Raw genomic sequence first — 13,348 nt, 5'->3', positions numbered from 1 at the left:
TGGGTTGATATTACTTTTCTGTGGTTTCCAAAGGCCAAACATTCTGGCACTTGAACCCACAGAAGTGATTATGTCCCTCAATCACAGATATATTGATGGATAGTGTTGACATTAGATTATTATAGGTATGACATGGAAATATTGCATTTCAATTGTGTGTTTTGATGATAGAGACCTCTCCTCTACTTTTGAGGTGGCACCTCTTTGCTAAAAAGGTAGTACACAGTAAAAGTTTTCTCTTCCAGAAACTGTCAGCTATTCGTTAAATAATTTATCAACACGCAGGAGGATCCTTCTGTGATTCTGAGTTTTGATTTATCTGATCCACAACTAGATTCAACCATATACTACCTCCTGAACAGCATGCTTGGGGTCATATTTGACACAGAACTTTCCTTTATTTCCTAAATCCGATCACTCACTAGCTCGTGTTACCTGCATCTTAAAAACATCTCCAGAATCGGACCTTTTCTCACCTTTGAAACTGTAAAAACACTTAGGCTGTGTGCCCACTATGCGTTTTTTAAGAGTTTCCGCAGCGGCAATTCCGCTACAGAAACGCTTAAAAAATGCTTGGTAGAAGGTCTGCAATGTTCCCCAATGATAATCCGCATGTGCTGTGCACATGCTGCGGAAATTTCCGCTGCGGATTATCATTGCTGAAAAATCCGCAGCACTACCAATTATTTTGTGTAATCGCGGCGTTTTTGCCGCCATTGACTTGCATTGAATCGTTTAATATCCGCATGACTACGTGTGCACATGCGGAAATTAAGCGATTCAATGTGTGGATGGTACCCGGGTCTGGAGAAGAGGAGACTCTCCTCCAGACCCAGGTACCATGGTACCTGTAAAAAAAAAAAAAAGAATTTAAAATAAAAAAATACATTATACTCACCTTCCGATGGCCCCCGGTCTCCATAGTGATGTGTCCTGGCTGCCCGGCAACTCGCGATGGTCTAAAAGGACCTGCCATGACGTCATTTAGTCATGTGACAGGTCACGCGACCGCCAACATCAGCGGTTGCGTGACCTGTCACATGACTAAATTACGTCATGGCAGGTCCTTTTACACAACCGCGAGACACCGGTAAGACCGGTACGCATCGGATAAGGAGACCGGGGGCCATCGGAAGGTGAGTATATGTTTTTTTTTTTAATTTTTACCATTTTTATTCTTTTTTTTAACTAACTTGGTCACACTATATAAAATGCATGCCGGTTGCATGGATTTATATAGTGTGACCAAGTTGTCAAGCACTTTCCAAGTGATGCTAAAATCGTTTGGAAAGCGCTTGACAACCCGCATGCGAAATCGCATGATCAAAATGCTTCACTTACCTTTGTCCCTGGCAGAAAAAACGCATGTACAATCCACATGCGTTTTTTCTGCCAGGGAGATGCAGAAACGCTCAGGAAAAATCCGGAGCATTTCTGCATCATGGGCACTTAGCCTTACTGTCGCTCTTATTCATTCTCATCTGGACTACTGCAACTATCTACTAAATGGTCTCCCTCTAACCAAACTTTTTCTTCTCCAATCTGTCCTGAATACGGTAGCAAGGGTCGTATTTTTGTTCAGCCGCTTCACCGACACCTCCACCTTGTGCTAGTTATTACACTGGTTACCCACTGGTTATTCCGCTACAGAATACAATACAAACTTATCTCTCTCACCCACAGTTCTAATCCGAACCCCGCACTTCAATCTACAACACTTTTCTCGTTCTGCACACATTTTCTGGAATGAACAACCCCGGACAATGCAATTAGTACCTAGCCCCACATTTTTAAGCGTGTTTTAAAAACACATCTCATTAGACTGGTCGATCACTTCACTTCACTAACCTAAATCTTCCCTGTTCCCCCTTTCGGTCTCCACATCCTCCATGCACCCAATAGCATTTGGTAACTGCATTTAGACAGATATTGTCTGGTGACCGCATCATGCAGCTCATTTGAAAATCCTCATTTATTAAAATGATGGCTGGACCGTATACGACAAGTACTTTTTACCTATTGTGTCCCCTCTATTTTCTTATAGATTGTAAGCTTGTGAGCAGCAACTATAACAGTTGAACTATGTGTTACTTTGTGATGTCTTTATTATCTGTACAAGTCCCTGCTTATTGTAAAGTGCTGTGGAATATGTTGGCGCTATATAAATAAAATTGTTATTAAATTATTAGTATTCAATTCATGACAATGTATGTAAAGAGCTGTTATATAAGTGAGCAAATTAAATACATAAATTTATTAAATAAAATGTATACATAAGTATATATATTGTATATATTAGTGTAGATATATTTAGTAAACGTCCCCATGGTGGGAATCTTGTTTCCCTCACATTGTGGAGCAGTAAGTGGTCAGAATTGACAGTTTTGCATCGGACTATGTAGTCTCCAGCTCCCTATCATCTTCTTCCTCTGTATACCTTTCTCAGTACTTCCAAAGTGCTGGAGACACAACAAACAAACCATTACATTGAGGTCACATGAGCCACAGCTCTGCTCAGTATTAATCTCGTGTTTACTAAATAGCTGACAGTTACAAGGTTACAACAAAGTTTACTCTAATGACCATCCAGAAACTGTGATATTCTACAATGAGAGAGATGGATGGAGTGATGGATTTAGAATAACGCTTACGCTGTGAGTATTTGATGTTACAAGTTGGGCCATGTCAGATGCTCCGGAGTGGGTTTAGATTAATAAATTACTTTTTACTGTGCTATGAAACTCATGTAGATTTCAAGGACTAGGTTGCATATTGAATCCATTCCATCGAATAGGAAAAATTCACATCTGAATATGCATGGTAGTCCAGATGCTAAACCAAGCATGAGTTCTTCAACATCTGAACATAGTCTTATGCCTCATGAACATGGTCAACACCATAAATTTGTTATAAGAAGTCTGTACCCTTGTATTGGTCTACAATGTATACTCAAATTCTGTATCGATTTATAAATAATGAAAAGTTGCATGCAATGAAATTATGACTAAAGTTCCTGTGCTGAGATAATCTTATAAATGCGTCTCTGCTATTTACTATATAATGGCCGTGTCTGACCGTGCAGGAACATGGTTTGATCATACAACAGCAATTTTTTTCTATGAGGTAAACAGGCAAGCTTTACCTCACAGAAAGCAGCAACTGTCCTGTCTGTATCCTCTTTGATCCTTCCTCCCCTGCCCAGGAGCTGTGGTATGATCAGACCATGTCCTCGCACGGTGAGACACAGCCATTACACAGTACACAGCAAGGGCAGATGTATAAGATTATCTCAGCACAGGAACATTTTTTGTAACACATTCAACTGTGGAACTTCTTATTATTCCAAGATCTATTGATTAAAATGTACTTTATTCTTGGAACAACCCCTTTAATGACATATCCTATGTAACCCCTTTTTACCCCCTTAGGCTGTTTGCACATTAATGACCAGGCCAATTTTTACAATTCCGACCAGTGTCACTTTATGAGGAAATAACTCTGGAACACTTCAATGGATCCCACTGGTTCTGAGACAGTTTTTTCGTGATATATTGTACTTCATGATAGTGATAAAATTTATTTGATATGACTGGCATTAATGTGAAAAAATGTCACAATTTTCAAACTTTAAATTTTCATGCCCTTAAATCAGAGAGATATGTCACACAAAATAGTTAATAAATAACATTTCCCACATGTCTACTTCACATCAGCACAATTTTGGAATCAAAGTTTTTTTGTTAGGGAGCTATAAGGGTTAAAAGTTGACCAGCGATTTCTCATTTTTCCAACAAAATTTACAAAACCATTTTTAGGGACCACATCACAGAAAATACCCAAAAGTGACACCCTTCTAAAAACTGCACCCCTCAAGGTGCTCAAAACCAAATTCAAGAAGTTTATCAACCCTTCAGGTGCTTCAGAGGAATTTTTGGAATGTGGAAGAAAACAATGAACATTTAACTTTTTTCACAAAAAATGTTACTTTAGACCCAATTTTTTTTATTTTCGCAAGGGTAACAGGAAAAAATGGACCCCAAAATTTTTTTGCTCAATTTCTACTGAGCACAACCAATATGTGGAGGAAAACCACTGTTTTTGCATGGTTCGGAAGGGAAGGAGCGCCATTTGACTTTTTGAATGTAAAATTTGCTTGAATATTAGCGAATGCTATGTGGCGTCTAGGGAGCCCCTGATGTGCCTAAACAGTGGAAACCCCTGTAATGAAATAACAGCAGAGAGACCAAGCAGAATCCCACAGCTGCCACCAATGTGATGAAATGGCTGCAGAGAGACCCCGCAAAATCCCACCGTTGCCACCACTTGTGATGGATGCACTCCCAACCACCCGCCTGACATCACTATTACATCAGACAGATCACGTGATACGGATCTGCCCTTTGCACCAACGTGACATTCCGCACCCCCTCGAGGGCACATAAGGTCAGATTGGTACAGTTCTACACAGACACCCCCTGTCCACATGGGTACAGGAAGGCACCAGGGAGTGAGAAGAGGTGGCCCACTCAGTCACTGATGTGGCACCACACTCGCTCACACCCCTGACAGGCTGAAAGGCTCCTTCACTAGCTCCAGTGAAGCAGAACCTTGTCGGCCTGGGAGAGCTGCCATCAGTTTGTATTAGATACAACGGACTCCTATCGGGCTAGAAACCGGCCCGGTAGCGCATTTATCGGACCTAAAAACGGACGTGAGAGTTCGTGGATCGAGATAAAAGAGTAGACCAAGGTTAAGTTATATATTTAATCGCCGTAAGGGCACACTAGACATTACACTATATACATAAGGGTTAAATATACATAATGGTCAGAGATTCAAACACACTAGTAGTGGTACAAAATATATAAGCAGAACTTAATTACCAGTCAGATGAAAGGCCTGGCTTGTGGGGGAGGGGCTGCCATATGGGAGGCTTGTGGGGCCCTCTTTCTTTTGTTGCTGGACTTCACCCACATGATGTATACTCGCGACCTCCCAGGGACAAAGACACTGGGCTCTAGCTGCAGGGGCTCTTAACCTCTCTGGGTCACTCTTCTTACTGCCCCCTGGTTGAGCCTAAGTCACGACCCCTGGACTCTCTCAGCTAAAAACTCCCAAAAACTAAAACGGGCTATACCTCCTTAATGGACGGTCCTAGGGAGCCGGTTATGATGTCATCACACCCAGCCAGGCCCCTGCTACATGTGGATACCAAGCCCCGGGGTCCTAGGGGCCCTCGAAAGGCTGTGCCGTGTATCACCCTTTCCCTACGCACTGTACAGTGCTGAAAGCCAGGGTGACATTCCCCATTCTCTTGGGTTTCCAAAAATCTATTCCCATTACTCGGTTTTGAATTATAATATCTGACACAAAGGACCTTCATAGCTTGGAGGTCTACAGGGGGTCTTCCTGTGCAGCTCACAGCTGCTGTGAGGTATGTCACTCCCTGCCTCTTGGCCCTCTCCCTTGCAGGAGTGTCAAATTACAGTGTACATTGAAGATCTCTCTAATCCCTGCCAAACAGGGCACAATGATTGACATGGGATTATCTTGAATATTCTTCACACCTCCCCCCTTTAGAGGGCACTAGGGGGCAGCACTACCCGGTGTTCCGTAACACGCCCCGTCCGCAACTTCCCCATGTCGGGATAAGCCGTCGGCATTGCCATGGTTTGCGGCCCTTTTTGTGGCAAATGGTGAAGTGGTACTGCTGGAGTGCAAGGCTCCAGCGCAGCAACCTCCCATGCGTTCCAGATACGGTGTGTAACCAGCTGAAGGGATTGTGATCTGTTCCCATGGTGAATTGGCATCCATACAAGTATGACTGCAGATGCTGCAGGGTCCACACAATAGCCAGACATTCCTTCTCCATCATGGAATAGGCCACTTCCCTTGGCAAGAGTTTCCGGCTCAGGAAGTGTCGACCTGGCTGAGCACAGCACCGAGGCCAAAGTCACTGGCGTTCGTCTGCGCTACAAACGGCTGTGTAATGTTGGCTGCCTGTAGTACCGGGGAGCTAGAGAGGGTGGTCTTCAGTGTCCGGAAAGGCCGTCTCTCAGTCGTTTGTCCATTCAACTGTGGAGGGAAGCTTCTTCTGGGTAAGATCTGTCAGGGGCTTTGCCAGGCTACTATAGGGAGGGACGAACCTCCTATAGTACCCGGCGGTCCCAGGAAGGAGATCACCTGTTTCTTGGTCCTGGGAATGGGCCAGGATGTGATAGAATCCACCTTCCCAGGCTCTGGCTTCAGAGATCCCCCACCGACCCGGTGTCCCAGGTAGCGAACTTCACTCATACCCAGCAGGCACTTGAATTTTTGAATGTAAAATTTGGTTGAATAATTAGCGGACACCATGTCACGTTTGGGGAGCCCCTGATGTGCCTTAAAAGTGGAAACCCCCCACAAGCGACACCATTTTGGAAACTAAACCCATCAGGGAACTTATCTAGATGTGGGGTGAGCACCTTGAACCCCCAGGTGCTTCACAGAAGTTTATAACGTAGAGCCGTGAAAATAAAAAAATCCCATTTTTCACACAAAAATTATTTTCGCCTCAAATTTTTTATTTTCAAAGGAATAACAGGAGAAAATGGACCCCAAAATTTATTGTGCAATTTCTCCTTAGCATGCAGATACCCCATATGTGGGGGAAAACTGTTGTTTGGGTGCACGGCAGGGCTCAGAAAGGAAGGAGTGACATTTTGGAACGCAGACTTTGATGGAATGGTCTGCGGCTGTCATATCACGTTAGGAGAGCTCCTGATGTGCCCAAACAGTGGATTCCCTCCACAAGTGACCCCATTTTGGGAACTAGACCCTCAAGAAATTTATTCAGATGTGTGGTAAGCACCTTGAACCCACAGGTGCTTCACGGAATTTTACAACATTAATCGATAAAAATGAAAAAGAATTAATTTTCACACAAAATTTTTGTTTTAGCCCCCAATATTTGCATTTTCACAAAGATAGCAGGAGAAAACAGACCACAAAATTAGTTGTGCTATTTTTCCTGATTACGCCGACACCCCATATGTGGTTGAAAAACTACTTTTGAGGCACAGTGCAAAGCTCAGGGAGGAAGGGAAGAAGCGCTATATTGGAGTTCATATTTTGCTGGCTTGGTTTGACGGTGCCATGTCACATTGGCAGAGCCCCTAAGGTGCCAGAACAGAAGAACCCCTCATAAGAGACATCATTTTACAAACTACACCTCTCAATGAATTCATCTAGGCATGCAATAAGCATGTTGATACCACATTTGCCTCACAGAATTTTACACCATTGGGCGGTGAAGAAAGAATAATTACATTTTTACAACCAAAGTTTTGTTTTAGCCACAGATTTTACATTTTCACACTGGGAAATGGGTAAAAGTGGCACCATTTTTGCTGAAAGTATAAATACCTCATATGTGGCTGTACAGTACTGTGAGTACCACATCGTGAGACTCAGCAGGGACAGCGCTATTTGCCTCCTGGAGTGCAGATTTTCCTAGAATAGTATGCAGACTCCATATACAGCGACCCTAAGTGCTAGAAGTGCAGAATCCCCCCTCAAGTGACACCATTTTGGAAATTATACCCCTTTTGGAATTTATCTACAAGTGTGATCAAGATTTTAACAACATGGGTGTTTTCCAGAAACAAGCAGCTGTAAATGTTGATGAATGAAAATTGCAAACTGCCGTTGTAGTGACCAGTATGTTATGCCCAGCTCGTGTTTCTGGAGACATACACCCGTAAATTAGTCAGGCTCTCATGGCTACAGAATTGCCAAGCATGTGGATGCTAACTGCGGTTTAGGCACACTGTGGGGCTCAAAAGGGAGATGGGCATGTGTATTTGGGACCACAGAATTTGCTGAATTTCTTTTGGAGGGCCAGGGCCATTTCACTTTTCCAGAGCCTTTGTGCTACTAGTAATATGGAAGCCTCCTATATTTACGTTAACAGATGACAGACCTGAGTGGGGACTTGCTTTTTTTATGGATTGAGTCAAAGCTTTTATTCTGATCCAAAATGTTATGTAAAATGTTCCCATTTATCCTGAGCTCTACGCTGAGCACTGATATCGGGGTTTCCATGTAAACCTTTGAGTGACATAATTCAGATGAAACCCCTGAGGGATCCATTCACTATAATGAGGCATCATAGTTACTCTGGACTCCATCTGGCCTCTGTTTAATGATGTCCTTTATTTCAGAGGTTCACAAAACTTTGGCCAACGGCACTTTTATGCATGCCTAATAAAAAGACGGACACTGTGGGATCACTGATCAGACGGCGTCCACAGTGCCTCCATCTGCCTTATTACAGGGAATCATCCACTGGAGGTTCCGTCTGAATCACATATTTCAGAGATTGACACGGAAACCATGGTGTAAGCGCTCAGTGCAGAGCGCAGGATAAATGTGAGCCGAGCCTTACTGCGATCTTTGGGAGACAGAATGAACAAATCAGCAGCAGGTGAAGAATTGGTTTTATTTATTTTTTATGCCGTTCCTCGTGTGGTATAAGTGATTATACTATTTTATTCTTCAGGTCGGTGCGATTACAGCAATACCAGATTTATATTGGGTTTTTATGTTTCGCTGCTGTTACTCACTAAAAAACGCTTTTTTTTTTTTGCAAAAAACAGTTCGCCATAGTTTGAGAGCTATAATTTTACCATATTTTGTCTGACAGAGTCATGTAAGGGCTTGTTTTTTGCGGGACAAGTTGACGTTTTTATTGGTACCATTTTCGAGCACATGAGATTTTGTGATTGCTTTCTATTCCAATTTTTGGGAGATTTTTGTTGTTTTTTTTATTCTGTTCTGCTTGTTGTAAAATTGATAAGGCAGCGTTATTCTTCAGGTCAGTACATTTACAGCGATACTACATTTATATATTTTTTTTATGTTTTTGTGCTACAGTATATTTACATAATAAAACTATATGCTATATAACGTAGAAAATATACATTTTTGCATCGCTTTATTCTGAGAGCTATAACTTTTTTATTTTTCCGCTGATGAAGCTGTATGGCAGCTTTTTTTTTGCGGGACAAGATGATGTTTTTAGCGGTACATTTTTTATTTACATTTGTCTTTTTGATCACTTTTTTTTCCACTTTTTGTTCGGCGGTATAGTGATAAAGCACCGTTTGTTGCTTTTTTTTTTTTTTTTTTTTACCGTGTTCACTAAAGGGATTAACTAGTGGGACAGTTTTATAGGTCAGGTCGTTCCGGACTCGGAGATACCAAATATGTGTACTCTTATTGTTTTGTTTGTTTTCATTTTCAGAATAATATTTATTTATGGAATATATATATATACAGTTATATGAAAAAGTTTGGGCACCCCTATTAATCTTAAGCTTAATATTTTATAAAAATTGGTGTTTTTGCAACAGCTATTTCAGTTTGACATATGTAATAACTGTTGGACACAGTAATGTTTCTGCCTTGAAATGAGGTTTATTGTACTAACAGAAAATGTGCAATCTGCATTCAAACAAAATTTGACAGGTGCATAAGTATGGGCACCCTTATCATTTTCTTGTTTTAAATATTCCTACCTACTTTTTACTGACTTACTAAAGCACTTTTTTTGGTTTTGTAACCTCATTGAGCTTTGAACTTCATAGCCAGGTATATGCAATCATGAGAAAAGCTACTTAAAGTGGCCACTTGCAAGTTGTTCTCCTGTTTGAATCTCCTCTGAAGAGTGGCATCATTGGCTCCTCAAAACAACTGTCAAATGATCTGAAAACAAAGATTATTCAACATAGTTGTTCAGGGGAAGGACACAAAACGCTATCTCAGCGATTTAACCTGTCAGTTTCCACTGTGAGGAACATAGTAAGGAAATGGAAGAACACAGGGACAGTTCTTGTTAAGACCAGAAGTGGCAGGCCAAGAAAAACATCAGAAAGGCAGAGAAGAAGAATGGTGAGATCAGTCAAGGACAATCCTCACACCACCTCCAGAGAGCTGCAGCATCAACTTGCTGCAGATGGTGTCACTGTGCATCGGTCAACTATACAACGCACTTTGCACAAGGAGAAGCTGTATGGGAGAGTGATACGAAAGAAGCCGTTTCTGCAAGCACGCCACAAACAGAGTCGGCTGAGGTATGCAAAAGCACATTTGGAGAAGCCAATTTCTTTTTGGAAGAAGGTCCTGTGGACTGATGAAACCAAGATTGAGTTGTTTGGTCATACAAAAAGGTGTTATGCATGGCGGCAAAAAAACACAGCATTCCAAGAAAAACACTTGCTACCCACAGTAAAATTTGGTGGAGGTTCCATCATGCTTTGGGGCTGTGTGGCCAATGCCGGCACCGGGAATCTTGTTAAAGTTGAGGGACGCATGGATCCCACTCAGTAACAGCAGATTCTTGACAATAATGTTCAAGAATCAGTGACAAAGTTGAAGTTATGCAGGGGATGGATCTTTCAGCAAGACAATGATCCAAAACACCGCTCCAAATCTACTCAGGCATTCATGCAGAGGAACAATTACAATGTTCTGGAATGGCCATCCCAGTCCCCAGACCTGAATATCATTGAACATCTGTGGGATCATTTGAAGAGGGCTGTCCATGCTCGGCGACCATCAAACTTAACTGAACTGGAATTGTTTTGTAAAGAGGAATGGTCAAAAATACCTTCATCCAGGATCCAGGAACTCATTAAAAGCTACAGGAAGCGACTAGAGGCTGTTATTTTTGCAAAAGGAGGATCTACTAAATATTAATGTCACTTTTCTGGTGAGGTGCCCATACTTATGCACCTGTCAAATTTTGTTTGAATGCAGATTGCACATTTTCTGTTAGTACAATAAACCTCATTTCAAGGCAGAAACATTACTGTGTCCAACAGTTATTACATATATCAAACTGAAATAGCTGTTGCAAAAACACCAATTTTTATAAAACATTAAGCTTAAGATTAATAGGGGTGCCCAAACTTTTTCATATAACTGTATATATATATATATATATATATATATATATATATATATATATATTTTTTTTATTATTATTTTGTGATTATTTTTTAAATATTTGTACAACTTTTTTTTTACTCTTTTACTTAGTCTCACTATGGGACTTTGACTTTCGGCAGTCTGATTGCTGCTATAAGGCATAGCAGTGCAGGATCACTGATATGCCTTATAGCTGTCAGCCCTGAAGACACAAGATAGTTAGATCTTGCACTGTGCATGATCTAACTACCTTGCTAGTTCCTGGTGACCGGGATGTCATCATGATGACATCGGGTTACCATGGCAACGATGGGGACCCCGCAATGACATTGTGGGGTCTCCGATCCAAGAGCAGAGGAGCTTTTGTCCCTCTGCTCGCTTGCTAAATGCTGCTATCACAGCATTTCGGAGGATAAAGTGCCGGGAGCGGTGCGAGCACCGCTACTGGCACTGAGTTCCGGGTGTCGGCTGTCAGAATCAGCTGAAACCCAGCGGCGTGATGTGCGGGCGAGATCGCCGAGACATATCTATACGTACCTGGTCATTAAGGCCCAAGCCACAGGGATGTATAGATACATCTCACGTCAGAAAGTCTTAAAGCGCACCTGTCATCAGGATTTTGTTAAGTAAACTACAGGCATTGTTAGGTTGATGCTATTACACTGATTAAAAGGATAGCTGGGTTGAAGAAATTTGTCTTGTCGTTATTTAATCTGTGTTTGCAGTTTTGAGTAAATGAGATGCTTGTGCTTTGGGGCGTGCCTGCGGACGGGTCTTTTTTTGATAGTCTGGCCTCATCGTCATCATTCTGGGCTTAAATTACTCCTATTTTAAATACTGCACATATAAATTGTGGTATTCAAAAAATAACAATTTGGCTCCATCAAAATGGCGCCGGCGCATGCGCAGTAGCATCTATCAGCAAGTGATATTCTCAATCTCTGCATGTGCCGCCCACTGTGTTCCGCAGACCAGTGCAGGAACACACACAAGAAGAAGGAATCCGAACTGCTGAACATAGCAACGTTCCCACACTGGTCCTCGGAACACAGTGGGGGCACATGTGCAGATTGAGAGCATCACTTGCTGATAGGTTCTACTGCGCATGCGCCGCCACCATTTTGATGGAGCCAATTTTTTTTTGAAGACCACAATATTAAGCATTGCTTACCAAAAGATGCTACTGCACATGTGCCGCTACTAGCGCCATTTTGATGGAGCCTATTTTTTTAATTTAAGACCACAATATTAAATGCGCAGGAACAGTATTTAAAATAGGAGGCAGGTCACTGAAGGTTCAGTGACCTGTCATTTAAGCTCAGAATGATGACCATGAGGTCAGAGAGCCAAAAAAAGTACCCACCCACTGTTCCGACCCAGAGCACGAGCATCTCATTAACTCAAAACTGCAAACACAGATTGAACAACAACCACAAGATGGATTTCTTCAACCCAGGTATCATATTAATCAGTGTAACAGTGCCAACCTGACAATGCCCACAGTTTACTTAGCAAAATCCTGATGACAGGCTCACTTTAAATGCATTTGAGTTACAAATATTTAAGTTAATCAACAAATCCATAACACTGCTCTATCACCTGATGTGTACAGTCCTGCTCATCGTTGTTGGCACCCATGAAATTTAAGTACATAATGTGTAATATCTCCTGAAAAAAATTAATCAAGTGAAACAGTTTTTTTGTATAGAGCCCTCATGTTAAATACAAAAGATCAAATGATAAACAATAATTTAAAACCAAAAACAATGGGAGGGAAAATAGAGAAACCTAAAGCTTGCTGTGTCACTGGTATTGGCACCCTTTACATTAATTAAGTGTGGGAAAACTTTCTGACTCGCCTGTGGTAAATCACAAAAGAGATTCTCCTGTGATTAATTGTCAGTGCCCATTTGATATGAATTAGCCAATGAATGATGACTTCAGTGTTTTAAATAGCCACATGATAGGCCCTGTTCCTTTGTCACAATGGTGAAGAAAAAGGAGCTGTCTGAGGACATCAGAACTGCTATTATTAGCAAACACAAGACTTCCAAAGGGTATAAGGCCATCTCCAAAGACCTTGGTGTCCAAGTTTCAACACTGTGCAATGTTATTAAGAAGTTTGCCAAGCATGGAACCGTCAAGAACCTCTCTGGACTTGGGAGAAAGAGGAAAATTGACAAGAAATGTCTTTGAAGGTTGGTGCGAATGGTGTAAAAAACACTAGCTCAAATATCCAAAGACCTGAAGGCCAGCCTGGAAAAATCTGGGGTCATGATTTCAACAAGTGCCACACGCCGCACACTAAACCAAGCAGAGCTTTATGGGTGAAGGCCAAGGAAGAAACTATTGCTGAAGAAAAGACAAAAAGAAATGACTG

The sequence above is a fragment of the Phyllobates terribilis genome, unplaced genomic scaffold (genome assembly GCF_046119375.1).
Source record: "Phyllobates terribilis strain yellow unplaced genomic scaffold, ASM4611937v1 Scaffold_1__5_contigs__length_1240528914, whole genome shotgun sequence".
Taxonomy (NCBI): domain Eukaryota; kingdom Metazoa; phylum Chordata; class Amphibia; order Anura; family Dendrobatidae; genus Phyllobates; species Phyllobates terribilis.
The sequence above is the reverse complement of the archived record's forward strand: the minus strand, read 5'-3'. Positions refer to the sequence as shown.